The following is a 15,388-nucleotide window of genomic DNA, read 5'->3' as shown; positions in this document are numbered from 1 at the left end:
CACCCAACAGGGGTCAGCAACACACAGAAACTTGTCTTAACTAACTCTTTCCCCTTCTTTAAAATATTATCTATATATAGATAATTTCTCCTGCTTTAAAAATTATCTATAAAATTCTCTCTCTACATATATTGATAATTTTTAAAGGGGAAGATATATACATAAAGACATATATGTTTACTATATAGATAATTATGTATATATAACTTTTATTTTATATATTTGATAAAACAAAAGGGAAAGAGAGAGACGTATGCGTGTGCACTCTCTTTTTTACCCAAGTACCTATGGCTTTCTAGTGCTTTGCAGAGTACTTTGAATAAGAAGGTTCAGAGACATTTAAACATTATCTGTGAAATTTTGCTATTCTGATTCTTTTAAGGTGGTATATTATAAAATTTTTAAATGTACAAAGTTACTTTAAAACAGCCAGTGGGTTAGTAGTTGGTAATGCTAGTAGCTAATAGTAGATGACATGTAAGTGCTCACTATGCCACTATGCTGGGCAACACAAGCAAATACCGCACGTACATTATAGGACTTGATTCTCTCCAGCTGGATGATACCAGCGTGTCTCAGGCTTTCTGTGTGGTATCCACTGCACTAAACACTTCAGTGCATTTATTTTTTCTTAACCTTACAAAATGGGAACTGCTATCAATTCCACCTTAAAAATGAGAACACTTTTGATTACCTCTGTAAAAAAGAAAAAAAAGGAAAAAATAAGAAAATCAAGGCTTAGGAAGGTTAAATAATTAGCTTAAGGTCACACTGGTAGTAAGTGGTGGCACTGAGATTTGAGCAGGCAGACTGGTCTTCGCCACTCTATTTATTATACATTTTACCCTATTTTACAGAGGAGTTAGTTGAGATTCTTTAGAGGTAAATCAAATCATGTTACTCTTATTCAGTATCCTTTAGTGATTTCCCATTTCTATCAAAGTAAAATCCACATTCTCTATTATCACGTACAAGGCCCTCTGAGTTCTAGTTCCCTGTTACTCCGACATCACCTGCTACTGCTTTCTTGTTCTCTGCCAGCCATAGCTGTCTCTTTGCTCACCATGCCAGGCAACACTCTTCTGTCTCAGGGCCTTTGCACTTGCTGTTTCCTCTTTTGGGAATGCTTTTTTCTCAGCTATCCACGTGACCTCAGGCCTGGTGAAGCATCACATCAGGAAGTTAGGGACTACTCTATTCCAAGTTGCTACCTTCCTTTCTACTCCTAATCTTGACATTCCCTATCCTTCTCTCATTCCTTATATTTTTTCTTAAATGTCTGTGTTTTTAAATCCATCTATTTATTAACAGTTATTCTTCCTCTTGAAGATATAAACATCACAGAGGGCGGGTAATTTTGCTTCCTTGTTTAAATTGCAGCATCAGCATTTACAATAGAATATAGCATAGTAACAGGCACTCAATAAGTATTTGAATGAATGACAAGAGCTTAGGAAACTCACTCAAGTTCACACAGTTAGCAATAGGTGAAGTGAACTTTGTTACAAATCCAGTATTAGATTTATCCACATATCAAATGTATAAACCATCTTCCTGGACTCTTAGAATTCCCTTGGTCTTTAATTATAATAGACTGGGTAAGCATGAATAAACAAACCAAACAGGAAAAAGGCAGCATTTGTTACTGTCTCTTAAAGTGGGATACTTTAAAGTGAGATCAAATCAGAGGCCAGGTCAGGGAAAGGGGACACTGGTCTTTAACAGAAAGGGAGTTGACAAGTGATGAAGTCAGGAATGTGCTGATGTTTCTGGGCTGCGTGAAGGGGCAAAGTGTGGGAAGGTCCTGGATGAAGCTGGTGTTGGGTTAATTAATTAGGGTGGGATGCCTGTGCATTAAGGGGAGGAAGGAACCAAGGGGATTGATTTGGTGTAGACTGGAGTCTCAAGTAGCATTTACAAAGGATCCTGGAGGCACAGGAAGGATGGGAGAAGTGTTGGGTACAGCTCAATTTGGCAAGTGGCCAAAGAAACATGTCAGATATTAGTGAAAACAGGCCACAGCTGCTGCACTTTACAAGCTAAATGGCAGGCCTTTCCTTAGCCCTCCCCCACCCCAGCCCATCTCATGTCTTGTAATAGTTATTTTCTTCCTGAGACAGCCAGCCATAACTCAGTTCTCACTCGAGGGCACAGAAGAAGCAAAGGGATGCCGAGGCTTCATTGTAAGGGAAGAGGGTTCAGAGCATGAATGAAAACTCAATTTATCTTGAAGCTGAGAATTTAAATGTTAGTGTATTGAAGACCCACCTCTTTCATTCCCAGGATCATTAAAAAAAAATCATGGTTATTTCTCTTTAATCTCATGATATCTAAACTTGTCATTTCTAAGATTTCTAGAATACTTAAAAGTCTTTTAAAACTGTTTTCCTCTTCAAAATGTATTCGTACATTTTGCATATTTGTATATTTCTCCTTTCTAGAAAAAAGATCCTAGATAGTTCAGAGTAAAATAAATGTGTGTGTGTATTTTTATACACACACACACACACACACACACACACACAAACACTGAAAGAGAACACATGTTGTTACTGAATAATACAATTTGGTTAAGCTGCTTGGTGGCATCTCTTCCCCTGTCTTTCTTACCCTTTCCCACCCTTACCGTACAAAACTTTGCAATTAGGTGCATGGACTCTGGAACTCATAGCTTCGTTTCAATCCAGGCTCTGCCACCTTCTGGTTGTGTAATAGTGCCCACATTATTTAGCTTTTATTTTCCTTAATTTTCCTCATTTGTAAAATGAGGCCAAAAATAATTAACTAAAGGACATTCATAATAAAATAGTATTAAATGTTAAATATTACTATTATTTGCAGACATTATAATTTTTTTTTTTAAGTTCAGGGGTACATGTGCAGGCTTGTTACATAGGTAAACACGTGTCATGGAGGTTCGTTGTACAGGTTATTTCATCACCCGGGTATTAAGCCTAGTTCCCATTAGTTATTTTTCCTGATCCTCTCACTCCTCCCACCCTTCACCCTTGATAGGCCCCGGTGTGTGTTGTTCCCCTCTATGTGTCCATGTGTTCTCATCATTTAGCTTCCACTTAAAAGTGAGAATATATGGTGTTTGCTTTTCTGTTCCTGAGATAGTTTGTTAAGGATAGTGGCTTCCAGCTCCATCCATGTTCCTTCAAAGGACATGATCTCATTTTTTTTATGGCTGCATAGTATTCCATGGTGTAGAAGCACCACATTTTCTTTATCCAGTCTATCATTGATGGGCATTTAGGTTCACTCCATGTCTCTGCTACTGTGACTAGTGCTGCAATGAACATAGGCGTGCATGTGTCTTTATAATAGAAAGGTTTATATTCCTTTGTGTATATATACATCCTTTGTGTATATTTATATTCCTTTGTGTATATATATAGAGAGAGATTGCTGGGTTGAACGATCTTTCTAACTTTAAGTCTTTGAGAAATCACCATGCCATCTTCCACAATGATTGAATTAATTTACACTCCCACTAAAAGTATATAAGCATTGCTTTTTCTCTACAACCTTTCCAGCATCTGTTATTTTTTGATATCTGTTATATTTTGATAGTAGCCATTCTGACTGGTGTTAGATGGTATCTCATTGTGGTTTTGATTTGAATTTCTCTAATGATCAGCGATGATGAGCTTTTGTTTCATATGATTGTTGGCCACATGTGTCTTTTTTTGAGAAGCGTCTGTTCATGTCCTTTGCCCACTTTTTAATGAGGCTGTTTATTACCTCTTGTAAATTTGTTTAAGTTCCTTATAGATGCTGGATATTAGACCTTTGTCAGATGCATAGTCTGCAAAAATTTTCTCTCATTCTGTAGGTTGTCTGTTTACTCTGTAAATTCTTAAATAATTTTTGTACATATTTGGAACTTCATATTGGCTACTCATTGTTTAAAGTCTAAAGGGGGTGGAAAACTGGTTTCTTAACCCGTTTTATACAGCACTTAGGAAAACTACTTCAACACTTTTATCATGTTGAGGAAAAGAAAACATAATTACAGTTCTAGCCAAATGATGCTTCTTATTCTTGATGAAAATATAAATGTACATGGCATATGAAAAACCGTTCTATTTGGTGAAATAAAAGTTAATATAAAATTAAGAGCAGGTTCAACATTTAGGAAGTGAATTTATTAAGTTTTGTTAGTATCAATTTTTCTTTCTGACATTGTCCAAATGTTGTGTGAAGGTTTTTTAAATTATTTATTTATTTGTTTTGGTAATAACACTCATTTGAATGCTGAGATGGTGTAAGGTCCATAACCCCAGGAACTACCTGCTGTTTAAGATGAGGAAAGTGGTGGTTTATCAAGCACATCTGATAAGAATGAAGATTTTACTGCAATTTCTTCCTTGATTTCTTCTAACATGAATTGATACCTATGAGAGCATTGTAAAGTATGGATAAAGCTTGTGAAAAGCATTGAAACCAAACTAAATCCTATGTAAGTTATCAATGAATAGATTTACCTCAAATTGCTAATTTTAAGTGCTTTATTGGTTAATCAGTTGTTCTGTGGTCAGTTGATTATTTAACTAAATGAATTACTGATTTTTAAAAATCAGGTGCTGAACCTTGTTAAAGGGGCTAGATATAAAAAGTCGCATAAGACAAGTCCTGCCCTTAATAGAAGTCATTTTGTATTAGAAGAGATAGAAGTTATTATCTTGTAATTGTAATGCACATGGTAATACTATGAGAATATAGGATCAGGAGGATGCTAAAGAGACAAGGGCTGATTCTTCTAGAAGTAAGGGGTGTGGGTGATCTTGAAGGATGAACAGAGGTAACACAGCATCAACTCAAAGAGCAGCCAGAGAATACTTGGTGTTTCTGGTACATGCAAATAGTCTGTTGAAGCAGGAGTGTAGGTTGCGTGGTGGAGACTGTCATGATATGTGACTGGAAAAAGGATAAAGCTGAAAACAAGGCAATGATGATGAAAATGGAGAGGAAAGTATTTACTTGATAAACATTTTGAGGTATGATAGACAAGACACGGTGACTAATGGCTGTGAAGGTCTAGGGAGCTAGAAATTGGGGATAAAGTGGCTTGAGTTTGTAATATTATCTGAGATAGGAAACACAGCACAAGTTTATTTTTGTTTTATGCTTTGCTTTTGCTTGGCAAGGATGTGCGTATTGCTAATTCAGATTAAAGTATTTTGAGTTTAAATATTTTGTCACCATGCAACCAAAACTACCTTTGCCTTACTGTCTCTGGTATTCAGCTGGTCACAGCATCCTCTTAACTTGTATTTGCATTGTGTCACGCATCTCATGGCGGGTCTCATTCATTTTTCATCTCTTATGGAATGTTGTGTACCTTTTTCAGGGCTCTTAGTTTTTAATGCTAGCGACAAGCAATAGAACTGGCTAGTACCAACTAAAATAAAACAAAGAAAGCTCTTTCTATGATTCAAATAGGACACATACCCAAACAATGTAACCCATTCCCCTGGGCACAGTATTCCAGGTGACTGTTTTGGGCCTTAGAAACTTCTAGATCCCCAACCAGACATGAGAGTTAGCAAAGGAAGTAAACAGTTCATTTGAGTGCACCAGGAAACTTCTCTCCACTCACAGATACATTCCTATTCCTGAGAGTTATGCACAAGTCAATAAATATTAACTAAACAGTTGGAAATACAACTAAATAAAAGCTGAGACTTTTAAAATCACTCAAGAATATGCACATTGTAAGCCATTTCATAGGAAACCGCTGCGTGTTTGTTTTTGCTCTATTTCTTAACACAATTTCTTAAAAAATCAGCTTTGGGCCAGGTGCAGTGGCTCACACCTGTAATCCCAGCACTTTGAGAGGCCGAGGAGGGTGGATCACGAGGTCAGGAGATCGAGACCATCCTGGCTAACACAGTGAAACCTGTCTCTACTCAAAATACAAAAAACTGGGCGTGGTGGTGGGCTCTCAAACAAAAGCTTATTTTAAGAGTTTTTAAAACAGATGAAGGCAAATATTCTTTTGGTTTATTAATTTATATTTAGATGTTAGTCTAAGAGTACTTTAAAGTACATATAATTGTGACTAGTATTTAATTTTAGAGAACAGTTATCCAATTTGTGGACTCAAAGGTATATGAAATTTTAAAAAATGTCATTAACTTTTTACTTTTGGTCTTGTTGTAATTAATTTGTGTATTTTTTCAGGATGAGGATAGAAAAATGAAGCAAATCAATTCTGCTCCTTGAATATAGCTCTAGTACAAAGTCAGGTGGAGTTGAGAAGATTTAAATTACTCTGGAAACTGGAATGAAGTTTCTAATGATGTGTGCATTTAGATTTATTTACACTAGTTCTTCCAGTTACAATGTAGAATTGAAAAATGGATTTAAATTACAGGAACCATACATATTTCAATGCTAGAATGTCTTCATTGGAGAGAAAGAAATACAGAGTCAGTAATTTGATAGCATATTTTATTTTTTCTTGTAATTTGTACAAATGTATGGGCTACACATGCAATTTTGTTACATGCATAGATTGTGTAGCGGTCAAGTTAGGGCTTTTAGGGTATTCATCACCCAAATAACGTACATTGTACCTATTAACTAATTCCAAATCATCCTTCTCCCTCACACCCCTTCACCCTTCCAAGTGTCTATTATCTATCATTCTACTCTCTACGTCCATGTTAAGACATTTTTTTGTTTGTTTTTAGCACCAACTTATGAGTGAGAACATGAGATATTTGTCTTTCTGCTCCTGGAGTGTTTAGCTTAAGATAATGACCTTCATTTCCATCCATGTTGTTGCAGAGGACATGATTTCATTCTTTCTTAAATGGCTGAATAGTATTCCATTGCATATATATTCCACATTTCCTTTATCCATTCTTCCATTGATGGACACTTAGATTGATTCCCTATCTTTCTTATTGTGAATGGTGCTGCAATAGATATACAAGTGCAGGTATCTTTTTGATATATTATTTCTTTCCATTTGGATAGATACCCGGTAGTGGGATTGCTGGATTGAATGGTAGTTCTATTTGAGTTGTTTGAGAAACCTCCATACTGTTTTTCCATAGAGGTTGTACTAACTAACATTCCCATCAATAGTGTGTAACGGTTCCTTTTTCTCCGCATCCTCACCAGCATCTGTTATTTTTTGTCTTTTTAATAAGTGTCATTCTTGCCGGTATGAGGTGGTATCTCATTGTGGTTTTAATTTGCATTTCTCTGACGTTGATAATATACTTTCTTTATAAAGAGTTAAAAGTTGATTCATTTAAAATCTTCAAATGCTTTAAATATCTAATAACTCTTATTTGTGGTTTCCAGAAGAAGAATTGAGCCAGTATTGCTGGTTGTTCTGCTCAGAGTAAGGGCTCCTCTCTGGCATAATCAGTTATTTTACTCATTTCCTTTTTTAACATTAAGTTTGAAAATGTAACAGTTGCTAGAAAAGGAAAACAAAAGTTTTTTAGACATAAAAGGCTTAAGAAGATATTTTTTAAAAGTTTTAATACTTGATGAGTTCATTTAAAAGATTTCAAAAGTATTTCAGATTTGACTAATGTACTTATGTCAGAGTTCCTATCAGTTTTGAGTAATTTCATTTTCAATTCATTTAAACTTGAAATGTTAGTACAGACTATAAAAATAATAAAATTAGTTATTTAATATTGATTAAAAGCTATCGTATTAGTTTTAATTGATCATTTCAGTTTTATTTTTTCTTCAGTGGAGGTTACTAGCAGAGCCATTTCTAAATACATTGTTGACACGCAGAATTTTCCTGCAGAAAGTAATCCTCTCCTTCTTACCATGAAGTCAGAAACCTCATGTATTTCCTTAAATAAGATTACCTACTGTAGAGACTCCATTTCATGTTCTAGAATTTTCTTTCATTTTCTCTGTTAAAGCTTCTTTCGTCTTTCCTCTTGGTTTTGAGCTCTGTTCCTAGACCATCGTTAAAGCATTAATGGCCAATGGGCCTTAATAATAAGGTATGCCTTCCAGGCAACATCTTTCTATACTTCTAAGACAAAGTAATTTTAAGGAAAAAAAATCAGGAGTGATTTATTTGAAAGGGAGCCTTTTCATTGTTTCCCCACATCATACTTCTAGAATCTGCTTGCCTAGTTTGGTGCAATAATTTCTAATAATCCCACAGAGCATTTTATGGGTCATGACTTGAAACCATATGGGAGTGCTGACTTGATGGGCATTGTCATACTCTGGGGTAGTGGTTCTGAAAAGAAGATGATGTCCCTTTCCCTCCTCCACCCCATAGATATTTGGTAATGTTTGTAAACATTTTTTATTGTCACAACTAGGGAAGTGCTACTGGCATCTAGTGGGTAGAGGCCAGGTATGTTGTTCAACATTCTATAATGCGAACAGTATCCTCCTACAAGGATTACTTAGCTCACAAATGTGAATAGTGCTGAGGTTGAGAAATCCTGCACTAAGACAATACCAGCCTAGGATGCAGATAATTAATCTAGCCAAAAGGCTTTCCTTTTAGTCTGGAATCAGAAGTAAAGTAAATTTTGATTTACCACCTAGAGTGGCACAGCTATTTATGAGATAGTCTACTACTTTCTTGCTTTGGCAAGAAAAGTAGTAGACTTTTGGCAAGAGATAAATAGTTAAAATATATATACTTTCAAATTGGAATTTAAATTAAGCATTCTATAATAAATGAAATAGGGAACTTTAGAGTTTTGTCTTGGTCATTAATATTATAATTTTAGAAATAACACTTTTAGTGCTTTTTCTTAGTGTTATTTCCCCACTCAGATTCTTTTCATTTTCTCCAGTTTGGGACAGATAACCCAGCAAGCTTCTTGGTTTGTGTGAATGCACAATATTTATTAATATTTACTGTATTTTCTTCTGTTTCTTTAAGTTACATCTTTCTATGTTTGAGTTCCTCAAAGCTTTCTATAGTTTGAATCATTCACGAATTTATTCATTAAATAAATGTTTATTGTCAATTGATCCAGATAAAGTATGTTAGGGCTACAATAATGAATAAAATGGACAGAAATCCATACAGTCAAGGAGTTTATGTTCTAGTGGAACAGAGAGACAATAAGTGAAAATACACCAGAAAATTGCATAGGGATGAGTGCTATGGAAACAAGAAAGGAAGAGAAGGGGGAGTTTCAGGGTGAGGGATGGGGGTAAAATTTTAAATTGATTGACAGGTAAAGACTAACTGAAAAAGTGGCATCTGAGCAAATACCTGAAGAGGATTGGAGAGTAAGCTGTGTGGAATTCTGGGAGAAGTACATTCCAGGAAGGGGAAACTACAAGTGTGAATGTCCTGAGGCTGGAATGTGCTTGGTCTGTTCGAGGACAACAGAGCAGTCCGCATAGCTGGAAGAGAGCGAACTGGAGATGAAAAAGCAGCAATGGAGTCAGGGAGGTGATGGATGAAAGGATCATGTCAGAATTTGCAAGGTTGTTGGAGACATGTTGGCTTTTACCCTGAGTGAGAGAGGGAGCCATTTGAGACTTTTGAGCAGAAGCATAACAGAATCTGACTTGTGTTTTAAAATGATCACTTTTGACACTTGCTTATACACTGTTGGTGGGAATGTAAATGAGTTCAGTCACTGTGGAGAGAAGTTTGGAGATTTCTCAAAGAGCTAAGAACTACTATTGGACCCAGCAATCTGATTACTGTATATATACCCACAGGTTCTACCAAAAACATACATATGTTCATTGCAGCACTATTCACAATAGAAAAGACATGGAATCAACCCAGGTGCCCATCAATGGCGGATTGAATAAAGAAAATGTGGTACATGTACAACATGGAATACTATGCAGCCACAAAGAATTAAATTATATCCTTTGTGGCCACATGGATGCAGTTGGAAACCATTATCCTAAGCAAACTAACACAGAAACAGAAAATCAAATACTACATGTTCTCACTTATAAGTGGGAACTAAATATTGGGTACTCGTGGACTTAAAGATGGGAACAATAGATACTGGGGAATACAAGTGGGAAGAGAGAAGAAGAGGGGCAAGGAGTGAAAAACCACCTATTGTCTACTATGCTCAGTACCTGGGTGACGGATTCATTTGTACTCCAAATCTCAGATCATACCTTTATAACAAAGGTATGATTAGACCTGCACATATATCCCTGATTCTAAAATAAAAGTTGAAAAAAATTACCAAATAATGTTGCAGAATTCCAAAAGAAGATAATTTATTAAACTAAAATTTTAATAATTAAAATAAATAAAATGTTCACTTTTGCCCACTATCTGGAGAATAGGCTAGTGGAGAAAGGGTAGAAACAGGAAGACAGGATAGAAACCTGTACATGGTGTCTGGACCAGGGCACTCGAACCTAGAGTGGTAGATCTATTGATGGATTTGATTTGAGAACAAGAGAGGAGTCAAGAGTTTTAGCCAGAGCAACTGGGGGACCAGTGTGGTAGATTGTTTTACTGTTTACCAAATATTTTAGTTTTACTCCATGTAGGCTCCCTTCCTGTGAGGGGACAATACACCTCTGCCCTGTGGAAAATGAGAAGCCATTTGACTTGCTTGACCAATGGAAGTGGTCAGAAGCTTTAAGAGCCAGCACTTGGTTCATGTGTCATTTTTCCTCTTGCCACAAACCCAGCAATTTTCCAGATAAAAGTTGCTCTGTCAATCTGGCTCCTGGAATAAAGCTGATGTGGATGGCAACTACAGGAGACAGGCAGCAAGAAATAAACTTTTGCTTTGGGAAACTGGTACAGTGTTCAGTTCATTTATTGCTGCAGCAGAACCCAGCTGAGCCTGACCAATACAGATAGGGTGGGCATTAACTGAGATGGAGATGTCTGCTGGAAGAGCAGGTGTTGGATGTATATGGAGAGACCAGGAGTCTCAGTTTAGGTAAGTGAGATTTGAGATGCCTATGAGACATCCAAGTGGACCTGTCAAGTAGCTGGTTGTCTATAAAGAGCTGGAGTTCAAGGAAGAGGTTGTGGGTAAGGATCTACATTTGAGAGTCATCAGCCTGAGACTGAACAAAATTACCAAGGGAGTGTGTAGATGTATAAGAAGCCCAGGAACTGGGCTTGGGAGTATTCCAACAATGAATAAATGAGACTGAGAAGGAGCAGCAGTAAAAGAGGAGGAAGACTAGGAGAGCATATTATCCTTTAAGCAAAGTGAAGAAAGTATCTCAAGAATGATCAGCTTGTCATATGGTACTGATACATCAAGTGAGGTTAAGACTGAGAATTGACTTTGTGATGCAGCAATGAGGAGGTCACCAATGACCATGACAGGAACAGCTTAGACAAAGTAGTCTGTAGGAAAGCCTGAATGAAATGGGTTCAAGAGGGAATGGTAGGAAAAGAGTGAGACAGCAAATATAGATAACACTTCCAAGGAGCTTTCCTGTAATATGGAGAAGAAAGTGATAGCTGGGTGATATGGTCTGACTCTGTGTCCCCACTCAAATCTCATCTTGTAGCTCCCATAGTTCCCATGTGTTGTGGGAGGCACCCAGTGGGAAGGACCCAGTGGGAGGTGATTGAATCATGGGGACAGGTCTTTCCTGTGCTGTTCTTGTGATAGTGAATGGGTCTCATGAGATCTGATGGTTTTAAAAATGGGAGTTTCTCTGCACAAGCTCTCTCTTTGTCTGCCGCCATCCATGTAAGACGTGACTTGCACCTCTTTGCCTTCTGACATGATAGTGAGGCCTCCCTAGCCATGTGGAGATGTAACTCCATTAAAATCTCTTTTTCTTCCTAGTCTCTGGTATGTCTTTATCAACAGCATGAAAACAGACTAATGTACTAAGGAAGGAAATGGGGCAAAAAGGTGTTTGTGTTTTGCTTTTTTTTTTTTTTTTTTTTTTTTTGGTGAGATAGGTAAAGTGAAAACTTACTGATTTGCTAATGAAATGATCCAAGAGGGAAAATTGCTGGAGACATGTCATTTAATAGGCCAGAAGAGATGGGATGTGGTACACAAATGGAGATGAAGGACCACATACAGTCCATTTACAGGAAGAGGACGGGAAGGAAAGTATGTGGATATAGATGGGTGTGGGGTGAGAGCTTGTAGAACTTCTGGTTGCCTCTGTTATTCTCATTAAAAATGGAAGCCAGGTCATCCACTGAGTGTGAGGATGGGGAAGGGGCTGCTAAAGATTTGACATAGTTGTGTGTTATTCTCCATCTATGTTCAGTTGGATGTAATGTAGGTGTGGAGTGATAGAAAGATGCATATAACCATGGTTGGAGGTTTTCCTAGCAAATTCAGCAAGGCAAAAGAGGATGAAGTGTTTGGGGGTATATTCAGGGGAGCAATTACAGTTAACAACCACGGAATTTTAGGTGGGTAAGGAAAGATGTGAGGAAATGGGGGCACTGAGAGACAGTGAGAAGACGGTACTGTAAATGGATTGGTGAAGTTGGAGAAGTAGAAGGAATACATTGCAAAAACAGAAGCTGTTAGTCAGAGAATGGGCTGCTTAAAGTTGAGATTCTAGAAAGGCTGCAATTGGTAATGGCAAAGACTAGGGTATGTCAATGGAAATGAGTAGGGTGTAGGACAAGATCCTGGAAGTCTTTTACTCTGAAGTTGTTCTATTTAATTCATTTTTTTTTCTTTCATTGAAATTCCTCAATTAAACTCATATTTCTTGTGAGTTCCATCCATACGGATTTCAAATCTAATGAAAATGGACAAAGCCAAATTGAATAAGGAAGGAGTTTGTTGAGTATTATTTCAATAATTAAGATGTGTTTATATCAAAGATGACCTAATCACTCATTAAAGTCCCTAAATATATTAGACAGTTAAAAATTGGTTATTTATTTGTTTAATATTTGGCTTCATGCTACCTTTATAAATTATCTTTAATATCACTCTTCCTACCATCATCTATTGAACTATTTATATTCTTAAGATATTGTTTAGTGTTGGGCAGTCACTAATTATTATGTTGTGAAAATCAGATAGGAGATACCTAATTATTCAAAAAGGTGAATGTATTGTTTATCTTAAACAATGGAGAAAGTCCTGTTTTATATTTGTGAAATCATAGAAATATAAGTTAACTTTGAAGCATCAGTGCTGCAGGCCAATTTTGGATGCTTAGAAAAACTTGATGGTAATCATTGAATTTATATGAAAAATTAATTACAAACAATTTAAAGTCTGAGATTAAGAATGAGACTTATGGCTAAGGAGAAGATAAGGTTATTGATCCTAACCTGACTGATTTTATGTCAGTCTTTTACACTGACATTTGATTGATATAAATCTCATACAACCCCAAATTTTGGATTAGTATTTTTCCAAATGATTTCCAATGAATGCAAATTCATATGTATTTCTAATTTACATATATGTTATATAAATTTAATTTTATGACTGATTCTGAGGTTGTTAAAGGTCTCTAAGGCAGAAGCTGTTATCTCCCAATTATCCTTCTCCTTTCTTTAATATAAATACCTGATTTTGTCATAGCATTTTGCAGCTTAAAGACTGCATTTTCCAGGCTTGAAAGCAGCCCAGTGAGCTTTGGGAGTAGGTTGGGGAATTTTAGGTGGTTCTTCTTAGAAGTCTTCTTTAAAGTGAGCATGTATGCCCTTCTTTTCTCCCTCTGTCTAGTTTCCTGGAACTCAGATATACACGTGATGTCTGGAGCTCTGGCAGCCATGTTGGATGATGAGATGAAGGAGTTACCAGCACTAAAATTGGCAAAGAAGACCTGGAAGGTGTCTGGGTTGCTGCAGAGCTCATGAAGCCACTGCATCAGGCTGGACTGCTGAATATTAGTTTTCTTGACAGAACAAAATCTTGTTTGTGTAAATCACTATTATCCAGGTCTCTCTTAGTTGCAGCAAAATTCAGTTTCTACAGATAAAGTAAGAATCATTCGTTCTCATCCCACCCATATGTCTTTTAAATAAATTTTTCTTTTATTGACTGATCTTCTGATACCTCCTCATTTCTCTATAACTTCCTAGAGAAAGACAAACTTTGGGTGGGCCACTGTTCTCATGTACAAGATTTCTAGCCATTTGTCTTGGTGTTCCACATCTGACAGCAGTTTGATCTCATTATGAAGTAACAGCTCAAACAGTAGTTCTACATGAGGATGAGGGTGGGGGAGTTGTAGAATCATTTTGGGGAGTTTTTCCAAACTACACATTCCTAGCTCCATTATCTCTGCAGAGATTCTGATATTCTTTATCAGCTCACATTTGAGACTTACTTATCTGTAGCACATCCGCAAGTTTTTACTTGCTTCCAATTGGCAAAATGTAACATTAAAAACAAACTAGGAATTCTGTGAAGTGAAAAACTGCCTAGAGCATTACAAGCTAGTAGAAAAAAGGTATACATTTTTAAATATTTTGAAATCCAGTTAGAGGCTCACAACCTTTTAATTTAAATGTGTCTTGAATCTTAGTTTGAAAAGCCTCAGTCAAATATAAGTGGCCTAATGTAAATGACCATATATTTTTTCTCCACTAGTTTCTTCCTAGAATTGCTCCTTCAGAAATGTGGGGAGAAAGTTTGGAGGAAGACACTGGGCTATATGTCTGTCAAACCACTATTTTTCTTTTCATTATCACAATCACACTTTCAGTAATATATATTAAACACTAAAGCATATGTGTTGCTGTGCTAGGTACTACATGCATTTGCCAATGGCAAAACACAATTATCTCCTGTTTCCATCAAAAACTCTTCCAGGTCTCTGTGGGAGGACTCAGGGTCTTCTTTTTACTCTCTTGGTGGGTGGCCTGTTGATTTGGGCTTACACGGCTCAGCATGTACTCATTTGGCTAAGCAGTAATTAGACCAAGACTGTGGCATCTCTTGCTTTGTCTACAAGATGTGGTGATAGAAGGGACAAAGACTGAATTATATATATACCTGATATATTTGATGAAGAAGTAGTGTGTTCAGGACAGGGGAACTCTATAAATAAAAATAATCAAAAACAGAAGCAAAAAGTGAAAAGAGAGCAGGATTACATATAACAAGGAAATAACCTTAGCTCAGATGTGTGGCAGCAGCATTGCCGATTTTAAAATTGAAAAAGAAATCGTAGACTGCCTTCAATGATTAGTTCCACAATTAGAGAGAAACTATTAGGATGCAAATACTGTACTTGTGTGTACTCAGAGCATTGCAGAACACATTGTCTTGTGCAAATCATGTGCTCAGGGAATGTGTATTATTGACTACTTTTTTTTTAAGTAGTAATTTTATGCTTTGGGTGATACTGAAAGTTCATTTCAATTTGAGTATGCTTTTGATTTAAACAATCAACTTTAATTGTACAGTCTTATATTCTTTGCTAATTTATATAAGTTGTGTGAAGTCAGGGATTTATTATGGCATTCAGC

The 15,388-nt window shown here is 36.5% G+C and overlaps 1 long non-coding RNA gene across 1 annotated transcript in view; it reads right to left on the bottom strand.

The window, feature by feature from the left end:
- The window catches only part of LOC119625189 (uncharacterized), a 32,817-nt gene extending 18,750 nt beyond the window's left edge, over positions 1 to 14,067 (bottom strand). Inside the window, exon 1 of the long non-coding RNA XR_005241279.1 lies at positions 13,479 to 14,067. This is a non-coding gene — a long non-coding RNA (uncharacterized lncRNA). The remainder of the gene's footprint in view (positions 1 to 13,478) is intronic.
- Between the last annotated feature and the right edge of the window lie 1,321 nt (positions 14,068 to 15,388).

This window comes from Chlorocebus sabaeus, chromosome 13 (genome assembly GCF_047675955.1).
Source record: "Chlorocebus sabaeus isolate Y175 chromosome 13, mChlSab1.0.hap1, whole genome shotgun sequence".
NCBI classification, from domain to species: domain Eukaryota; kingdom Metazoa; phylum Chordata; class Mammalia; order Primates; family Cercopithecidae; genus Chlorocebus; species Chlorocebus sabaeus.
Note: the sequence above shows the minus strand (reverse complement) of the source record. Positions and strands in the feature narration are given on the sequence as shown.